Source organism: Rhipicephalus sanguineus, chromosome 11 (assembly GCF_013339695.2).
Source record: "Rhipicephalus sanguineus isolate Rsan-2018 chromosome 11, BIME_Rsan_1.4, whole genome shotgun sequence".
NCBI lineage: Eukaryota > Metazoa > Arthropoda > Arachnida > Ixodida > Ixodidae > Rhipicephalus > Rhipicephalus sanguineus.
The window spans coordinates 38,832,420-38,852,501 of record NC_051186.1 but is presented as its reverse complement, the minus strand read 5'-3'; the positions used below and the strand labels follow the sequence as shown (position 1 = coordinate 38,852,501).

The window sequence follows — 20,082 nt, the reverse complement described above, 5'->3', positions numbered from 1 at the left end:
ACGAGGACCAGCGCTGGTCCTCGTCTTTTCTATGTGTATCGTGTCAAATTTTTTGCGCTGAGCAGTTTAATAATTGAATACCAACTAGCCCAATCCCACACTCTGCTTCGGGAAGGGAGACTTACTTGTGCAAAAGATAATTGTAGTTGACGAGCAGTTTAACTGCGTAGTGAACGGCTACAGCACGAAACGCAAACGGCTGTCGTACAGTGTAAAGTGCTGCGGGCATGGAACATCTGCTCGGTGAAGTTGAAAAACTGAAGTTGAATACTGACGACTCTTCTAGCGACAGGCCCCGCCACGGTGGTCTAGTGGTTATGGCGCTCGGCTGCTGACCCGAAGGTCGCGGGATCGAATCCCGGCCGCGGCGGCTGCATTTTCGATGGAGGCGAAAATGTTTGAGGCCCGTGTACTTAGATTTAGGTGCACGTTAAAGAACCCCAGGTGGTCGAAATTTCAGGAGTCCTCCACTACGGCGTCTCTCATAATCATATCGTGGTTTTGGGACGTTAAACCCCAGATATTATTATATCTTCTAGCGACAGAGTTCGCGCGAATAACGGCTCTGTGCTCACATCACGGCCGATCTGTTCGAATTGTTTAAGGCAGCGTAGAAGGATGCGACGTCGAAAGATGAGACACCGAAAATCCGCTGAAAAAATTGCTCCGAGAAGACATCTATTCGATGTAATCGCACACTGAGATTTCATTTACCGAGTTATCGTAAAATTTTCCGATTTTGGGTCAGTAGCCCTTTAACCGTCGCGAAAACGTGTCTTGTAAACATTGCAAAGCATTGGTGATGTTTTTCGAGAAAGTTTTTTTTCAATAAATTGTAGAAACATGAGTACTGTTTTTCTAGAACGGCTTTGTATCTCCAGTAAGTACGCTTCTTTGTGCACTATAAAGGCTTTTACAAATGTGTTGGGTTGTTGTTCGTCTAGATAAGACGGCAGCGGCTAAAATTGTGGTAGTGGTTATAAAAATTACCCTGAAAGCCCTCATTCGCTTAGAAACACCTATGCTTGGAATTTAAGCGCAATGTAGACAGCTCAAATATTGTCAGAGGGTCGTGACGTCGACGAAGGCAGCCGTCAGCAGGTCTGAGATGAAACTCTTTATTTGGCCGAACTTGTGGCCGGGAAACTAAAAGTCAAACTACAGCAATACACTGATAGCGGCGAACAGAGCGTCGACCGTCTATAAACGGACAAGCAGTCAAGCGCGTCGGCTTTTATACAGGCGCTATCGAACATTCCAGCGATATCGCTTGTGGCGGCGGTATCTCTCGACAACGCTGGAACATTCGCGTGCAGCGCGCAATCTTACCAAAACGATCTATTACAATCGCGAAGCTTCTCGCACGCTGCTTCGCGGACAGCGTCGAGCGTTGATAACCGTCCTTGCTGGTCAAAGCCGAATACATCAAAATAAAACAAGAAGTGGGCGTGGCAATATAGACCGAACATCGATTCTTAGCCAATCAATGAACAACGCACGCGGGCCAATGCATACAGACGACCTTGTGCATATCCACCTAAGCATCTACCTAACTAGTACAATAAGAAAGTTGCCGCGCAGTTGCCGCGAGCAACTGCGCGGCGCACCACAGCGTTATGCCGTGGCAGCAGACGACGCGCCGATAGTGGCGCAAGACGGAACTGCAGCGCCGCTAGTTCTCGCGACCGCCGTTCGGACCACCCTCCTCCGCTGGCGGAGATACGGAGCTTGGAAACTGAGTTTGTTCTAGTAACGTTGCCACCGCCTACCACCGCCTACCGCCTTTACTGCGCACCTAACTCAGGCGATCTTCAAATACAGCGAGACGAGCCACCGCCGCACCACCGCCTACCACCCGCAGACCAATGGCCTCACCGAGCGTCTAAATAAGGCCATCGCCGACATGCTGGCCATGTATACTGTCGTTCTTTATGAAAGGGAACACGCGAGCGCATGGTCTGAGCTCTGCGGCAGATGCGTACAGCACCATCAAACGACAGCTAAAGAAAGCACGCCCTCGTTTGGCGGCATCGCTTGTTGTGTGACAGGAGCGGGAGCGTTATCTAGCGGCGCTTGTCTAACGCCCATGACTCGATATTTTGTCTGCCAGTAGATGACACCAAAAGCAGACATGCTTCCTTTAGCTGTCCGTTGATGGTGCTGTAGGCAGCCGCCGCAGAGCGCAGGCCACGCGCTCGCGTGTTCCCTTTCATAAAGGACGACAGTGTACGTCGACGTCGAACACAAGACATGGGACGCCATCCTTCCGTACGTGACCTTCGCGTACAACACGGCCGTACAAGAAACGACACAGATGACGCCATACAAGTTGGTCTACGGACGGAGCCCGGCAACGACGCTCGACGCCATGTTACCAAACGTGACCGACGACGAAAACATCGACGTGACCACCTACCTACAGCGCGCCGAAGAAGCATGACAGCTCGCCCGCCTACGGATCAAGAACCAGCAGACGACTGACAGCCGCCGCTACAACCTTCGACGACGCCACATGGAATACCAACCCGGTGACCGTGTATGGGTATGGACGCCAATACGCCGACGGGGACATAGTGAGAAGCTTCTTCGACGATACTTCGGACCGTACAGGGTACTTCGACGCCTCGGTGCACTCGACTACGATGTTGTCCCTGACGGCATTACGAACTCTCAGCGGCGCCGTGCGCGACCTGAAGTCGTCCATGTTATGCGCCTCAAGCCATATTAAGCGCGTTAGTGAATCTGAGGACTGCACGTTTGCTTATTGTTTATTGTACTTTCTTGCTTTATGCTTGTTATTTATTCTTGCATGTATTGCCCCCTCCCCCCCCCCCCGTGTGTTCTGTCTTAAGCATCGGGACGATGCTTTTTTCAGAGGGGGGCATTGCCACGTGCGTTTCTTTATCACTTTTGCTGTGTTTGGTTTTCGGCCACAAAGACTGTCAGCAACGCTCGGCGCGAACGGCGCCTCATTATTCGAGAGGCTTCGCGATCGTTGTAGATCGTTTTGTTAAGGTTTCGCGCAAGACGCGCACATTCGAGCTTATTCTAGAATTTGCGCGACAGCCAGCGATAACGCTGGAATATTCGACGGCACATGTTTAAATGCCGACGCGCTTCACTGCTGGTCAGTTGATCGACGGTCGACGCTCTGTTCGCCGCTATCAGCGTATTGCTGTAGTTTGACTTTCAGTTTCCCGGCCACACGTTCGGCCAAATAAACAGTTTCATCTCGGACGTGCTGACTGCTGTTTTCGTCGACGTCACGACCACGTGACAATGTGGTTGCCATCGGCGTATGTCACAAAGCGTATACCTTCTATCTGCTCCAGTTTGCGCGCGACTCTGGTCATTGCTAGATTAAATAACATGGGTGAGAGCACGGCCCCTTGAGGGGTGCCCCTGTTTCCCAGGCTCACCACCTTAGATTTTAGTTCTCCTAGCCTGAGGCTCGCTTGCCTACCGCCGAGAAACGCCTTGACTACACGGAAAAGCTTCTCGCCCAAAGCCAGCTCGGAGACGACCTCGAGGATGGCCTTGTGCTCTATGCGATCAAAAGCTTTTTCGACGTCTAGACCCAGAATCGCTCTCGCGTGCACCGGGCTAACCTGTATGAACTGGTGTTTGATCAGGAGCATGGCATCCTGAGTCGATAGCCCGCGGCGGAAACCGATCGTATTATATGGCAGTATGTCGTTTTTCTCGACGTATCTAGTGAGTCTGTTGAGAATAACGTGTTCCATAGCTTTACCTAGGCACGATGTAAGTGAGATTGGACGGAGGTTATCCCGATTGAGCGGTTTGCCCGGTTTGGGTATGAGGATGGTGTTGGCCATCTTCCATTCATCCGGATATTCTCCCTTTCTCCACAACTCGGTGATATGATCCGTCAAGAAAGTGATCGATTCGTCATCTAGATTAATTAAGAGTTTGTTAGTAATACCGTCGGGTGCCGCTGCCGATCTGCTAAAGAGACCATGGAGGGCGGCCCGTACCTCACCCTCGGTGAAATGACGGTCCTCGCACGGTCCTCGCACGGTCCTCCCGAGTACTCTACGCGATCGGCACTATCGCCTGTTGTTTGAGCGGAAGGTATTTGTCTGCGAGCTGCCTCATGATTACCTCCTCAGTCGTGTACTGGCTGACCTGATGTACTAGTTTTGCAATGTCCGTTCTCTTGTTTGAATTAGTTTCGCGCTCGTTCAGTAGGTGTTTGAGGAGGTTCCAACTGCCCCTGTGTTTGATTCTGCCGTCTGCCAAGTTGCAAGCTTCGTCCCACTGCTGTTTCACGAGTGTTCTTGAGTGCTCCTGGATCTGTCTGTTTAGCAACGCTATCTTTTTCCTGAGCCTTCGGTTTAGTCTTTGTGTTTTCCATCTTTGCAGAATGAATTGTTTGGCTTCGATCAGGTGCGCGAGCCTATTGTCTACGCTCTGTATGTTTTCTTCGGTCTTAATTTCTTTAGTGGCTTCCTTGAGGTCCTCTCCGAGCTGGTTGACCCAGGTCTGGTAGGACTGTCTGCCCACTTCTATCGGTTCCGATTCTATAGTCTCTTTGCTCTAACTTTCCTAAAAAGATGCCACTCTGTGCACTGAAACGTTCTAGTCTCTTGTTTCGGCATGCCTATACCTATGTGTATGATATAGTCGTCGCTACCTAGATCGGTGCCCGGAACTACCCGCATTTTTTATTACCTTGTGTGCCCGCTTCTTTTAGATGCGAAGTATCTTATGGCGGAGTTCAATCCGGTGGTGGTGGTGGTGTGCGGCGTGACAACGCTTACTGCGCATGCGCATACCCTCTCCACTCACCCTCTCCACTTCCCCTCTCCCACCCCCCTCTCCACTTCCCCTTTCCACTCTTCCTCTGAAATGCGGGCTAGACATGCCGAAATTCTCTCCTGCGCAACGCCGCGATGAGCACCAGCGCATGCGCGTCCCCTCCCCCTCTCTCTCCTCTCCTACGCTGCCCCCCTCTCGCACGCCTGCCGACCGCGTTCCCCGCTCGCCCTGTGAGAATTAACGGCCAGGCTAGAGGGAAGACAAGACGCGCGTAGCGTTCCTCTTCGCGTTCCACGACGCGAGGTCGATAGCATGCCCAAATAACGCCAACGGAACGCGATCGTGCAAGTGCTCCGGCTTCGCATCGCCTCATGGTCCCCTTTAGCGGGAAATGGGGTAATTTTTTTTCTTATTAGGAGCTGGTTCGCCAGGTTCTTTAGCTGGGGAAAAGTCCCGCGCCGTAAGCGTAACCTTAGTTCCAGAGGCGACCGCTACAGGCGCAGCTCGCGCGAAAGAGAAGTCTTCTTCCTCTTGTTCTTCGAGCGCCTTGACGATGACATTAACGCAGGCAAAACCACATATAGCTTAGCCAACTGTTGCATGCGCACGCTAGCGCGAAAGAGAAGTCTTCTTCGTCTTGTTCTTCGAGCGCCTTAATGATGATAATAACGCAGGCAAAACCACATATAACATAGCCAACTGTAGTATGCGCACGCTCGCGCGAAAGAGAGGTCTTCTTCCTCTTGTCCTTCGAGAGCCTTGATGGTGATAATAACGCAGGCAAAACCACATCATCATCATCATCAGCCTGTCTACGCCCACTGCAGGGCAAAGGCCTCTCCCATGTTCCGCCAATCAACCCGGTCCTGTGCTTTCTGCTGCCACGTTATACCTACAAACTTCTTAATCTCATCTACCCACCTAATTTTCTGTCTTCCCCTCACGCGTTTGCCTTCTCTTGGAATCCAGTCAGTTACTCTTAATGACCACCGGTTATCCTGCCGACGTGCTACGTGCCCGGCCCATATCCATTTCTTCTTCTTAATTTCAACTATGATATCCTTAACCCCCGTTTGTTCCCTGACCCACTCTGCTCTCTTCCTGTCTCTTAAGGTTACACCTATCATTTTCCTTTCCATCGCTCGCTGCGTCGTCCTCAATTTAAGTTGAACCCTCTTTGTAAGTCTCCAGGTTTCTGCTCCGTAGGTAAGTACCGGTAAGATGCAGCTGTTATATACCTTCCTCTTGAGAGATAGTGGTAGACTACCATTCATGATTTGAGAGTGCTTGCCGAATGAGCCCCATCCCATCCTTATTCTTCTAGTTATTTCCCTCTCATGGTTCGGCTCCGCGGTTACTACCTGTAGTGGGTAGTGGCGTAGTGGGTAGAGCATCAGCTTCGCATGCAAGAGGTCCGTGGTTCGAATCCCGGTGCCGGACAATTCCCAACCGGATTAAAAAAAAAAAAAATCCGCGTTATGATGGAATTGTGTGAAAGGCCTGGGGTGCAGCCTCACTGGCGACCACAGCCAGCAATGCACTCCCTCACCAGAGCAGGATTGGCCACCCTGGTGTAGTACTTGGCCACTACCTCCCACATGAATACACCAAAACCACATATAGCATAGCCAACTTTAGCATGCGGCGCTCGCTCCACTCCGGCAGTGCGCTTCGATACTAATAACATGAATGAAGAAGACAAGGCGGTGGAGCGGCACAGCTGAAACTCCTGAAACTATTGTGGGTCCCAGGTCACTGCGGGATACAATTAAACGAATTAGCCGATTCTTTAGCCCAGGCTTCCCTTGATGGACCAATAATTTCGGTACTCCCAGAAGTAGAATACATAGCAGCGATCAGATATCGAAAATTAGCAATTTGTACAGATATGATGGAAACTATAACTAAATGGACAGAATATCAGCACCTTAAATTTCCATGGAAATCTCAGTGGAGTCAATCTAGAAAGTTTGAAGTTATTATTACCAAATTTCGATGCCGTGTCCCCCCATTAAACTTATACTTACACAGAGCTGATCTGGCGATATTCCCCCTTTGCCCATTTTGCGAAGAAACAGAATCTGTTCAACATTATTTTATATTATGTCGCAACTATTCAATAATCAGGAAAAGACTTCTGGTTCTTCCGTTTTCGACGAGAGGGTTAAGTTTCACTGCAGATAATGTTCTAAATTTCGGTGCCTCTCTTTTGGGCATGGCCACAGAGATATTTTTGATGCTGTATGTAATTTCATTCTAGCCACTAAACGTATTCCAACATAATTCCTACTTTAAGAAATACTGAAAAAAATACTCTACTCGGGAAATACTTATAAAATGTGATTAAAGGTAAGACATACAGTCGAATTTGGTCGGGTCAGGTGAACTCAGCCGTCTGGTCGGCTCAGAATTTCAGACTTGCGTTATTTAATAGCACGTATTTCCTTCCCTTTTTCAATTTATTTTTTTTTTCAGGTTATTGCTCGTTATCTTTGTAATTTTTTTGTTTTTCTACTTTAGTGATAGGGAGGTAAACATTAATGTAGTTATCATCCATAGGCTAACAATACATCTTCTTGGCCAATCCTCCAGAGTGGGTATGTGCCAAACTTGGCAGGCTACATAAAAACAAACAAAGGAGCGGAAGGCTCGCAAGGCAGAAGGCGGGCTCGCCGCCAAGACCCTCCGGTGAGAGCTCGCGAGGCCGCAGAGAGAGGTCAACGTCGTGCGGACCCTGAGATACAAGCCTGCGAAACCAAAGCAGCGCGCAAGCGGCCGCAAGAGAACCTCAAAGAGGTACGGGCGCGGGATGCAGCGGCCAAGCGCGGAAAGCATTCGCTACCTGAAGCTGTTGGCGCCGACGCGCGCTTCAAGCGCGATTTTCTCGACCACACGTTCGGCCACAGCTGCAATGTCTCCGACCGCTTGTGATTCGACAACAACCTGACCACAGTCGCTACTATAGCAACGTGTGACGTCTTTACATGACAGCAGAGGAATTGTACGGAGCATTCGCGGTTTACCCGATCTTCTCCGAGCCAGCTCCTCAATCATCATTCACTTCGTGGATATGGCGGGATTCTTTATTTATGCCGCCCTCTTCGTACAATTTGCCACCATCATGTACACCAATAGCTCCACAGGAAAGCCCAAGGGCGTAGACCTTACGCACGGCGGCCTGGTCCGGCAGTGAACAGCTTCACCATGGGCTGGCAGCCCATGGCATCTCTGGCAGCCTGCCAGTGATTCTGCGTGTCCACATGAGCGGACACGTACGTCTCCTGCCCATCCCTGGCTTACATGTTCATACAGATCGCCAAGTTCTTCGCCGTCGATGCGCGCATGGACTTCTCGTCACCGCTGATGCTTACAGACAACGCGACCACCTTGGACAATTTGGCCAACTTTTCTTATAGTTGGCCGCTGTTAAGCGTATGCTTCTGAACCCTTAGCGAATTGCGATTCGCGCGCGGTCCTAATTTCTGTATCCATCGTTGAAGGGGCCCTGCAACACTTTTTCCAGCATGGTCTCAAAACGTTGCCAAGCGGTAGTCGACGGTCCTGAGAACACACGAGCCAAACATTAAAGCGCAGGCGACGGCCTGGAATTTACAATTAATTCTCGAAATCCGCTGGAAATCGTTCCATCTTCTTTCTGCAAACGATGCCAAATACTCAAATTCACGGCCATTGGCTGATTGGAGCATCGTAAGCTGCATAGTTACAGTGGCCTCCTTGGGAGGACGCCACGTGCCCACGCGCGCTCTCGATCACACTGAAAGTAAGGCGCGCGCTCGACGGAATAAAAAAAAAGAAAAAGCGCTCAAGCTCATGACGCGCACATTACGTAACTTCTTTCCCCCGTGATCATCCCTCCCTGCTTAGCTTCCATCGGGCTCGTCGGGAGGAGAGAAGAGAGAAAGCAATCACAGCGCGCGACAAATCTCTGTAAGCCGCTCGTACTTGACAGATTCGGATATTTCTTGCGGTAGTCGATTCGTGAGCAAATAAGTTCCCTTAATGAAGCCATTCGATGGTTACTTGGAAAAGTATTGTAGGGACCCTAATCGACAGTAATTTAGCATTTTTTCGGAAATATATAATCAACTTCTATTACTGGTGTATCATTAAACATATTGGGAAAATTATAACGCGGATTGTTACTTGTAACCCCGAGCACCAACCACGGCTGGCTCCGCGAACCACACGAGCAACTTCGTCGTCGTCGTGTTTCTTCTCTTTCGTGTCCCTCTAGTGGCCCTCCCAGTGTGTTAGTTTGTTGGTTGTTCCTTAGTAACCTGGCGCAATCCGCCGCAGGAGATCGGCCATGAAACAGGTGGTACCTTATTTTAGAAATATGTATCATTTTTTTCCTGGACATGGAAATTGTAATGGTCCATGGCTATCATCATCGAAACTTCTCGTGCAGCGCATGGTACACGAGACGCGACAGCACGAGACCGCGGACCTCGGTTCCAGTGCGCAGGCAGGTTCAACTCAGGTCCGTTCTGCTTACGACTGTCTGCCCACAGGCTTTCTGGTGCTCCTCCTTCGGGCTTCCTGCTCTTCTCTGTGAACCGCGCAGCTGTAGTCTCTCCACGGCCATCACCCTGCTTGCAGGCTCTTCACACTGCCCCCGAACCAACTGGGACACGCGCTTCCCGGACTTCAGCACCGAAGATGCCTAGAGGTACCACTCGCTATGCAAACTTGCATGGTTCGCAAATCCCATAATCGTATATCTGAAACATTGCATTAGCTCCAGAGCATTTCGTTGCGTTGGACCTTTAGAGTGGCCCGATGCTGCAGAAGAAAATTACACCATCTCCCGCTAAAGGGGACCATGAGGCGATGCGAAGCCGGAGCACTTGCACGATCGTGTTCCGTTGGTGTTCGTTGGGCATGCTACCGACCTCGCGTCGTGGAACGCGAAGAGGAGCGCTACGCGCGTCGTGTGTTCCCTCTAGCCTAGCCGTTAATTCTCACAGGGCGAGCGGGGAACGCGGTCTACAGGCGCGCGAGAGGGGGGCAACGTAGGAGAGGAGAGAGAGGGCGAGGGGACACGCATGCGCTGGCGCTCATCGCGGCGTTGCGCAGGAGAAAATTTCGGCATGTCGAGCCCGCATTTCAGAGGAGTCAACCGAAGCAAGCGCTGGACAACGCGCGCAGCGCTCTACCCGCTTGGAGAGGAGACTAGAGTTGGAGAGTAGCGCATGCGCCGCGAGAGCAGAAGCGAGAACGCAGGAGAAGCGCAAGCAGCTGCTGGGAGAGAAGTGGAGAGAGTAACGCGCAGCTGTTGGAGAGAGGGAAGGAGAAGAGTTGTGCATGCGTAGTGTGAGTGCGGACTACCAGGCCGCGGGACATACCCTCGAGCAAGACATGCTTCGCATCTAAAAAAACGATCCAACGCAGCTGTAGCACGGCTGCTCTATATAATATTCATGCAGAATTTCCTCTGATGTGTCTAAATTATTTGTCGCAGTGTTTAGCTCTTTGTTCCCGATGACGTCCAGCATCACGAGTTTTTGGATTACCGTGCTTACTGTGTGCCATAGCCGGCCAGACCGCGGCCCTGTTCGCACCCAGGCGCCGCTTCCCTTTCTCCAGAGAACAGTCGCTCCAGAGAACCGTAGGCCAAACGCGTGGAGAGCTATGATGCCGCCGACCGTTCACTTTCGGCTCTATATAGTTGTTGACAACCTAAGAAAAAATGTGCCCACAACCATCGCTGCGACTCTCATATAAAATTTGCATAAATGCCCAATCCAATAGCGCTTATTCATTTTCATGACGTCAAGCATATCAGATTTTCAGACAGTTGACTTTCCCATAGAGGCACACGTTTGTGTCGCCGGTTCTAGGTCGAAAACTCGAACGTCTTGGTAAATTTTATCTGGTATTCTGACATCGCTGCCCAACTAAACGTAATGTTTGAGGCAGTAACGACGAACGTTCAGCTTCCTAACATGCGTAGCGTTTACATTAGCCGAGAAAAAAGTACTTACGTTCCCAGCGGGAAGAATCAAACACGACCGTCTTTCACAGGTGAAGAGCGGGCACGCCGCCGCACTGTTTGTGGAGCTTACAAAAATTTTTCAGGTTGTAACCAAGTATAATAAACAGCTTATTTGGGAGCCTCCATCATTTCGTGCCATAAAGGAATCCTGATAGCGAAATATTTGTTTTCGACATTCAGAGCTTGTCGATGAAGTGGATGCGCTTGAAAGACGAGGACGAAGAAGAGACGGGACACACAGTGCGCAACTTACAACTTGTTTATTGGAAAAAAGGGGTTAGCGTCACTTATATACACTTAAGCACGTGACGCAGGGCCTGCGCGTTACACGTTACTGAGCACTCAAAAATGCTATCTCTTTCTTAGACAATGTCAATGAAGCTATGCTGACACACGATTCTGCGCATTCTAAAATATATTTTGCTTCAACTACGAGCCTCGCCGATTGATTACGGTTGCGAGATATGACTGTGCACTGCTCAAATTTCGGGGTGCAGGAGCACTTTCGGCAGTGAGTTGCGAGATGACCGTTGTTACCGTTCCTGACATTATTGCTGTGTTCTCTTAGACGCTCGTTAGACACGAGATCAGGTTTTTAGATTTGAAGTTAATCTTTTCGAACACAGGCCACGTATGTTGGATGTATGCGCCGCGCACTAAAAAACAGCTTTTGCCGTTCGATTCGTCACATTCTAAGCTTGTCAAGCGTGGCATAGCGAACCTGTGTTTTAGCAATGCTCTCAAGAAAAGCTGCCGCCATTCAATGGACCAAAGCATTAAAGAGCAAGTGACGCGTCTAAAGGCGGCTGGCTTTCGAGACACTATCCTAAAGACGCTAGCTGAAACAAAAACGAAGAAGTTAAATAAAGAGATAGGTGGCATGCCACGCACCGGCCAAAATGAGGACCATAGGCGAGTGTAAGTCCTTCCTCATATCCATAAGCTTTCACACAGTGTCAAGAAACTTGCATCGAGGCATGGCGTACGAGTAGTGTTCTCGGCGCCACGCAAGTTGTCACGCCTTTGTGCGAACATTGAAGAAAGACAATCTAAGGGCACTTGTACAACTAGACACCCCTATAAATTCGTTGACTGCGTCACTAATGTAGTGTATCGCATACCACTTTCATGTGGTAGGTTGTACATAGGACAGACGGGGAGCTGTGTGAACACGCGCCTGAAAGAACATGAGACATCAGTCACTTGAGGAGGAGGCGCGAACTTGCCTGCGCATTGCAGAGCGTGCAGGTGTTCAGCCATTTTTAATGACACCGAAATTATTGGTAAGGGATCCACGAAATGTCAGAGGGAAATAATTGAGGCATATTAAATGCAAAAACACGGCCCTGCTCGTTGCGTAAGTACACCTTTCCTTTCGCTGTCACGAAAAGAGGTGACGTTTTTAGACCAACGTTTAGACCAAGCAAAAAGATCCTTGCATAGGGCGTGAGGCATACCAAATTATTGGCCTCTGCCCTTTTTCGTCTGAAACGTTTCTCACTGCTTCAGGAAACATGATAGACGCTCGTAGATTCATATATAGCCCGTAAATAATTCAATATCGCAATACTATGTGAACGGCTTTAAGTTTCGGTTTCTGTGCGCCGAATTTGACGGTGACGTCAAAGCTGTGACGCACGCAGTATTGCATCGTCGATTGTCGCACACGCGTGCGCGCAATCATCCTGATGGTTTTCAGCACTTGCCGAAATTCTCTAACACAGTTCCAGCCTGTACGGTATTCCCGCAGAAGTAATAATAATAATATCTGGGGTTTAACGTCCCAAAAACACGATGGTTATGAGAGACGCCGTAGTGGAGGGCTCCGGAAATTTCGACCACCTGGGTTTTTTAACGTGCACCTAAATCTAAGTACACGGGCCTCAAACATTTTCGCCTCCATGGAAAATGCAGCCGCCGCGGCCGGGATTCGATCCCGCGACCTTCGGGTCAGCAGTCGAGCGCCATAACCACTAGACCACCGTGGCGGGGCTTTCCCGCAGAAGTGTTTCCGAAATTGTTCCACTGCTCTTGTGGTGAAAATTCCTGGCTGCGGAATAATCTGAAATATGTTACCTTTTGAAACGTCAAGGGAACTCGTGCAACAAGTGTGCTTGACGTGTTTGTAATCACAAGGTGTGGGTGTCAACGTCCGGTAACAACCTGGGGTGTTATCGCGGAGCGATTCTATTGGGATTCTATGACTTCTAAGCGAACTTTATGTGTTATAGATTTGTACGCGAGAAACCCATCGCCAGCGGATGTTCAGAAGTGCGGCCCTCGAAGATGCGCAAGTCGCACGCGTATATGCATGCGCGGCTCTACAATAGCTGATGTTTTCTCGATTGTACGCTTGTAGGCGTTAAGCCGTTTCTGATATTTCAATCCGATCTTATGTCGAAGGCACTTGGCATTTCACGTTGGCCCACCTATCCGGTCTCTCACGTTCACGGTACGGAAACCCGTTATTACGCTAACGCGAAGACGTGTGCGGGCTAACTAAAATTAACTAATGATGTCCTCGCAGGTTCGCCAGACGACGCGAAGCACTTCGCAACATGCCAGCAAGCTTGCCTAATTCGGCAACTCGAACGCTAAGGAAAACGAGCGCATGTGGGCTCGGAGCCGATCTATTCTATAGGCTCGCCCGGTGCGGCGGTGCTGCGGATCACCGCTCATTGCACGTCAGTCTAATGTGGTCCGACGCCATCAAAATTTTCGCCACGCTTCATACGCAGTGACGTCGGTGTGAGTCGCGCTAGCGGTGTGTGTCGATCGCGAGAACGAGCAGTTAAACACAGTTAAGAAGCAAAGTAATATACAATTTGAACGCTTGCTCTCTGCGACATATCCTGCGGAATGTGTTAAGTATGCCTTTTATAGCCTCAATAGTTGTGGTCAACCCCTTTTTTCTTGCATCATTTTTTGGCAACCCCTTTTTTGGCATCTACTTCGAATTTTGGTGTGCGCAGCTCTCAGCGTAGTGGCTGTAAAAGTTCGGATTTTGTTGCGCATATAACTGACTCGTCTTCTGTCTTTTCAACAGGGAAGAACAGGATCCGGGGTGCCTATTTGCTGCGTTTGAAAATGGACCTCGGCATAAAGGTGTCCGCCGCCGTGGAGATGGCTCGGACCAAGCTAGGCGAAAGTTTCCCGGAAGCATCGACGACCCACTGGACTCTCGCTCTGCGATTCCGTCGGGAGAACGCGGTCCTCGTCGACTTCATCATCGATCCCCGCGGTCACCTTGTAGGAACCACGACGTGGACCACGAGAAGTCGCTTGCAGGAGTTGAAGGCAGAAGCAGTGACATATGTAAGTATTGAACAGCTAAATAAATAAGGTATCTACGTTAAGTCTGAAGGAAAGTAGTAGTTAGCGAAGAAATAAGAGAAGCAGAAAGCAGCATTATGATAGGCCGGCAGAAATATCTCTTCGCAGATCGTGCGTGCATTACAAGGAAGAGAATAATATAATAATGAGTTTCATGCCCGCCCGTTCATACCTGTGGTTACGGCTTTTGTCCAGAAGATTGAATGTCGCAATGTGGAAACAGTGGCGACATTCTTCCACTGGAGTAACCGTTATTTCACGTCAAGTAAAGGACCTGAACATCCTTAGCAAAAGCAAGATACTATTCACTTCAGCTAGACGCATGCTTTTCAGTTTTTTTTTCAGTCATATATAAGTCCGTCAGCGTTATTCAAGTTTACAGGAGTGGTGTCACAAGGGCACAACCAATTAAGCCTTCAGTATAAGTGTGTCTGCATAACTGTAAGGCACTTGGCTTCGCATGACACAGTGCAGGCAGCGAGAATAGTGCGTTTACTATTCGTTTAAATGGGCTAAGTGCTGGCGTTGTTGTTCTTTTATCGTTGTTGTTTCTTGCCTATAAAGAGCCATACAGCACAGTAGAGGTGCAATAGCCCACCGGAATAAAAATGCTCCAAGAAATGTGCGCGGTTTAAGTCATAAGGTTGTTATATACGTCGTGTTTGACACAACCAGATCGCTTACCCGTACAGCATGCCATATACGCACTTAATATCGCTTCCGCTAATCGCGTCGTTTTTACTACGAAAACTTCCATTGGAAAAAGAACGTTTACCTTCTCTTTCTACAGTACCGGCTGAAAAAGCGAAGGCAGTTCACCATCATCAAGCTGACCAACAGACTCGCTGAGTGGTGCGACTTAGGACCTTATCAACTGGTAACTGCAAATTGCCAAGAAACACTCAAAAGCTTCCTGCCAGAACTGCACCTTCGGATGCCGCCAAATCTTCTCACGCTGAAAGAAGCTCTCAATGCTGCGGGCAACCAGCTCCTACAAGGGGGACAAAATTGAACTTCAGCGGCAGTCCATTTGTGGCATCTTGTTTTTTCCCCATGCCTACTGGGTCTAGATCTGCCGGCAACCACTTCAGGTAGAACACGCGACATGCCAGAGAGGACAGCTGCTGCAAGTGCTTGAGTAGTGACAAATATTTTTTTTCCCACGTCAGTTCCTTACAATAAAACATGCCTTGCTCTTCCTCTCTCTGTCTTTTCTCGGTCCCCAATAACGTCGTTTTGTAGTGACCATACCCGTGCACGGTTTTTTCCTGGTGGTTTGGGGTTTGGCGGTCTTGGCAACGGTGAACTGAAGACAGACCGGACAGACTGCGCTCCGCTATCCATTCGATAACTTTTTCTTTAAATGGGAAACATTTCTTAGAGAACCCAAGGAACTTTGAGCGTCGCTACCTACGTATTTATCTAGCCGCACACGTCTGGGTGCTCTCGTGCTCGCCTTCTTAACTTTGTGTAGGCCAAAATTGGCATGGGGGGGTAAGAGGGTATTACAGATATGACTGTCTGGTCATGACATGAATGACGTGAAAATGCTGTCGCTTATGTCGTGAAACCCTTTCCTCCAGACACGTGTGGCACATACCCGTATACCATGGGCCGTGGTATACGGGTATGCGCCCCATGTAATTGACAGTTATATCTGCCCAGGAACGGCGAGCGCGTCAAGAAAAACCGACACCGGCAGCATTGACGCGACGAAAGCAAATAAAATTAGGATCCCAGCAGGAATCGAACCCAAGCATTTTACGTGGAAATCGGGTATACTACCACAGAGCCACGCCCGGTCTAGAAAATGTTTTGGGAAAACACCTTATGCAGGCGTAATGTCAGTGCAACGTCAATCGTGGTTGTAGTGCTGGCTATCTAATTGGATGAGAAAACAGTAAACACTACTTATGTACCCCGGTGATGCAGGCGTCATGTCGGGTTAACGCCAATTGTGGTTCCAGTGCTCACTCCACTTTTATAGCAGAACGTGTTCTTTAACGTCCACTGTCATCGCACAGTACACGGACCTCTACCATTCATCGAAATGCGACCACTGCGGCCGGGATCGAACCCGCGACCTTCGGGTCAGCAGCCGATCATCGTGAAGAGATGCGTGTACCACCGAGGCGGACGAAACTGCCCATGACATCCACGAAGATTGGTTCAAAGCGCCCATGTACGCATATGCCTTGCGAATTCACCGGTCATAGCTCGCGCATTATAAAACGCGCGGTTAATAATTGAAAACAAGAGCGGCAAGTTGGGCAGGTTGGTAGAGGTGCATAATTAATGTTGAATGGGTAGCGCATAAGAAACGGACGCAAAAGAAAGTGACGTACACAGCACAGTCGCTTGCGCTGTCTACGTCTCTTTCTTTTGCACCCGTGTCCTATGCGCTACCGTATCGAAGTTACGAATAACTGGAAATGTTATTATTATCTTCCCGATAACCAGCTTATTCTGTACTTACATATCTGTTGCATAAGGAATTTCCGCTATTTGCAGTAGTCCAGCTTAAGTTGCGCTATCTGTCATAAGCGAATTTTAAAATTTCTTATAGTGTCTAAAAAAACGAAGCTGAAAAAATGAAAGTCCATTTAAATAGATACAGAGTATATCTTCAACTCGCAAAACTTCTTAGCTTGGTTATCCTTTCATGTGTCTCAGCATGACTCGCATCTCTATCGTCGCTACATCCTGCAGTGCCTTCACGGACAATTGAGTTCCTAGGGGTAGGTTCGCAAAGGAGAAATGCGCGCGCCGTGCCTCTTTGGACTGACTATAGATTTCCATTTCCCTTTCACTCTCTCCATCTTCAGCACGACGCCCAATCATCATCGCAATCATCATCGCCCTCTGACCTTTCTCCTCAACCCCTATCTCCATCTCGATCCCTTTCCCCAACGCGCTGAGCCGCGCTCCCGCCAAGAGACTTGCGTAATAGCGCTGTTTTCTTTCTGAATGAATCACTTCTCTCTCCCTCTCTCTCTCTCTCTCTAGTTATCTGCCGTTCATTGTCCGAGGGCCGATTTTGATGTTGCGTAATAATCGCCGTTCTCACAACGGTGTACACTGAATTTCTTTCTTTTTTCACTACTAAACGCACTGTGACCGGAAACAATAACTGATCGACTCGTCAAATCGCAGTGTACCGCAAGCGCACGAGGCCTTCCCAAAAGCCCTCAGGATATACATGTTATACCTTGGCGTCACAAACAGACAGACAGTACACCACCATGCAGTGGGGAAAAGTAATTCGGTGCAGTACTCACTATGCTACGTCGGGTACAATAAGGAAGCGGGGGGCACAACCTGAGATAACCCGTACATACTTTATACGCCACAACCATTATAAGAATGCAGTGGCGTAGCCAGTGGGGTGGATTGAGGAGTGCAACAGCCTCACCCCCCCCCCCCCCCACGAAGTTATTACATCTTGTATGTGTGTATCTACCAGCAATAATTTTTGGGGGTTTGACGTCTCAATACCACGATATGATAATGAGGGACTCCGTCGTGGAGGACACCAGAAATATTGACTATCAGGTGCTCTTTGACGTGCACCTAAATCTAAGTACACGTGACTCAAGCCCTCCATCGAAATGCGGCCGCCACGGCCGGGATTCGATTCCGCGACCTTCTGGTGATGTATATGTACGCGCACTCATACAAACACACGCACGAACATACGGAAACGTACTGCGCGTTGTGTTCGTTTTTGCGATGTTTAAAATATCTAATGCCAAAATACACCAGTAGAGGGGCTAAAGACTGATTATGTAACGTTATGGCCACATAAACAGCGTTAATTTTTCTTCAATATAAACGTTAATTGGCAGTCACCAGATAGAATAAATACTTGCTTCCAGCTTTGAAGCTCCTGAACTCTTCCCGAATTTTGTATAGATATATACGCGCTAAAGCAGTGCTTCTGTCGCAATTTACTGGAACATTCTTCGGGACGTAACATTTAATAAACATGTAAGACGTAGGGAACACGTGTGATTTTATAAACATGTTTATTGCTACTTATGCTGGTGGAGGGGAAATTCCTCCCTATATAAATTGGCACTGTGCCCTTGGTATCACAAACGTTCTACGAGTGTTAAAGACAGAGGGAAAAGTTTTTAAACGATCGGAATTTATTTTTACCTTTTTTGGCTTGTTTGAAATGATAATGCCTGCCGTAACAATAACCATTGCCCCTCAAATTTTTGTGCTCTTTGAATGAGCCGAAAAGACCAAGTTTTCGAGACCAATTGACGAGCAGCCAAGCCCCTTTTTCTCGGACGGTGCAAAACCTGAGCTCTCTGCCTCAACTGAAATTTTCAAAAATCGAAACTTTATGTTGAGTTTAGTTGCGCCTTTGTTGATTATGTTGCTACGGCAAATGATATCCACGTGTTGACGAATCAAAGAAACTGTTTACAAAACGCAATATAATTTGAAATCGACACGCTTCAGCTACTGACAGAAGCGATACCGGGAGCACGCCGTGCGAACACTTCAGCAAGTACGCTTTGTCCTCATTACGCGTCGCCGCAAAGACAAAATGTTGCCTGTAATGACCATGGATTTGCTTTTATTGATGTGGAGGTTCCACAAACTATGATTGCGAGTAACAGTCTCTGCGCAGAATGCGGAGAAACAATGGTACTCGTTGAGAACACAGTGGATCGTGTTCCTTGGAATGTAAACACTCAGATCTGTCACCTTTGAAACCGTTCTAACTTCCAAAAGGTCTGCATGGCCCGAGTGAACGTTCACAAGGCCGTAGGCAGTTTGGCATATCACCGAGGCGCAACAGTGTTATATGGTTGGGTATGATCGACCGCCATCGACAGTACTTGGCTACTGTCGACTGTAGATATGACAAAACAAGCCAGGGAACCAAGAAGACAAGAAAAGAAGCGAAAAGCTGAATCGTGTGAGGACTATATATGGAACGTTGCTATTAAATAGTTGAGTACATCTTCTTTTTGAAGAAAACATGAAACAAACTTGTTTTTCCTCTTCAACTCTCGATATCTCGAAGTCAGTCTGCTTTGTTACAATTGCCCCATTATCGAAACAAGTTGAATAAACAGAGAACTCATTTTTTTTACCAGAATAAACCAAGCATCATTACAAAGCTACTGAACTAGAATGTTGTACGTATGCGAAATAAATTTCATTTTTTGGTAGTGTTTTATAAAAACTGATGACAAACATTACTTCCGTTGCTAAAAAATTGAAAAAATGTCAACACTTGAAATACAATTCTGGTTCTAATTTCATTGAAAGAATTCTTTCAATGGAATTAGAACCGACGAATAAAATAAAGCAAACCGAACGTTTTACATGCAGTAGTTTCAGAGAAAATGGGTCTTAAAGACGCCTAAAAATACATACTGAACGAAAACAATCGCGTATGGTTTACCGTCACGTGGCGCCCGTTATGGAATTTTTCATAATGCGCTTAATTGGTTGATTAAGTAAGATACATTTTGCAACATTTTTAATATTTACTTTTCAGGGCATTCCAAAACGACCAGTCCACTTTTCTGTGGTGACGTGCATGCTGCGTGGTGATTTTTTTCCAGCTTTAAAGAAAGCCCAAGAAATATGGAATCAAGCTACGTCTCTGCACAGCTCCTGCGCTTCCGTGCTGCAGCGCACTCGAACATGCTTCGTGCGAAACAACCGGCGCGGACCGCCAGCCCACCAATTCTCGGAGACGATGGCGTTTCCTTGCCTTGCGGGGCCCCTTCAAAAATGTTGACACACTGTCAAGCCGACGCCTAGAGCCGTGGTAGAAGCACCGGTACAAGCACCGGCTGTTTCGCTCGAAGCACATTTGAGAGCGCTGCAGTACGGTAGCGCACGAGGGCAGTCACATGGTCATGTTTGGCGGGGTTTCTTTAAACACCGAAAAAAAAACCACTAACCAGCAAGTACGTTCCCACAAA

The 20,082-nt window shown here is 48.5% G+C and overlaps 1 long non-coding RNA gene across 1 annotated transcript in view; it reads left to right on the top strand.

Annotated features, from left to right (window-relative positions):
* The first annotated feature begins 295 nt into the window (after positions 1-295).
* Positions 296-20,082, top strand: part of LOC125760394 (uncharacterized) — a 71,989-nt gene continuing 52,202 nt past the window's right edge. Inside the window, exon 1 of the long non-coding RNA XR_007417968.1 lies at positions 296-444. This is a non-coding gene — a long non-coding RNA (uncharacterized LOC125760394). The remainder of the gene's footprint in view (positions 445-20,082) is intronic.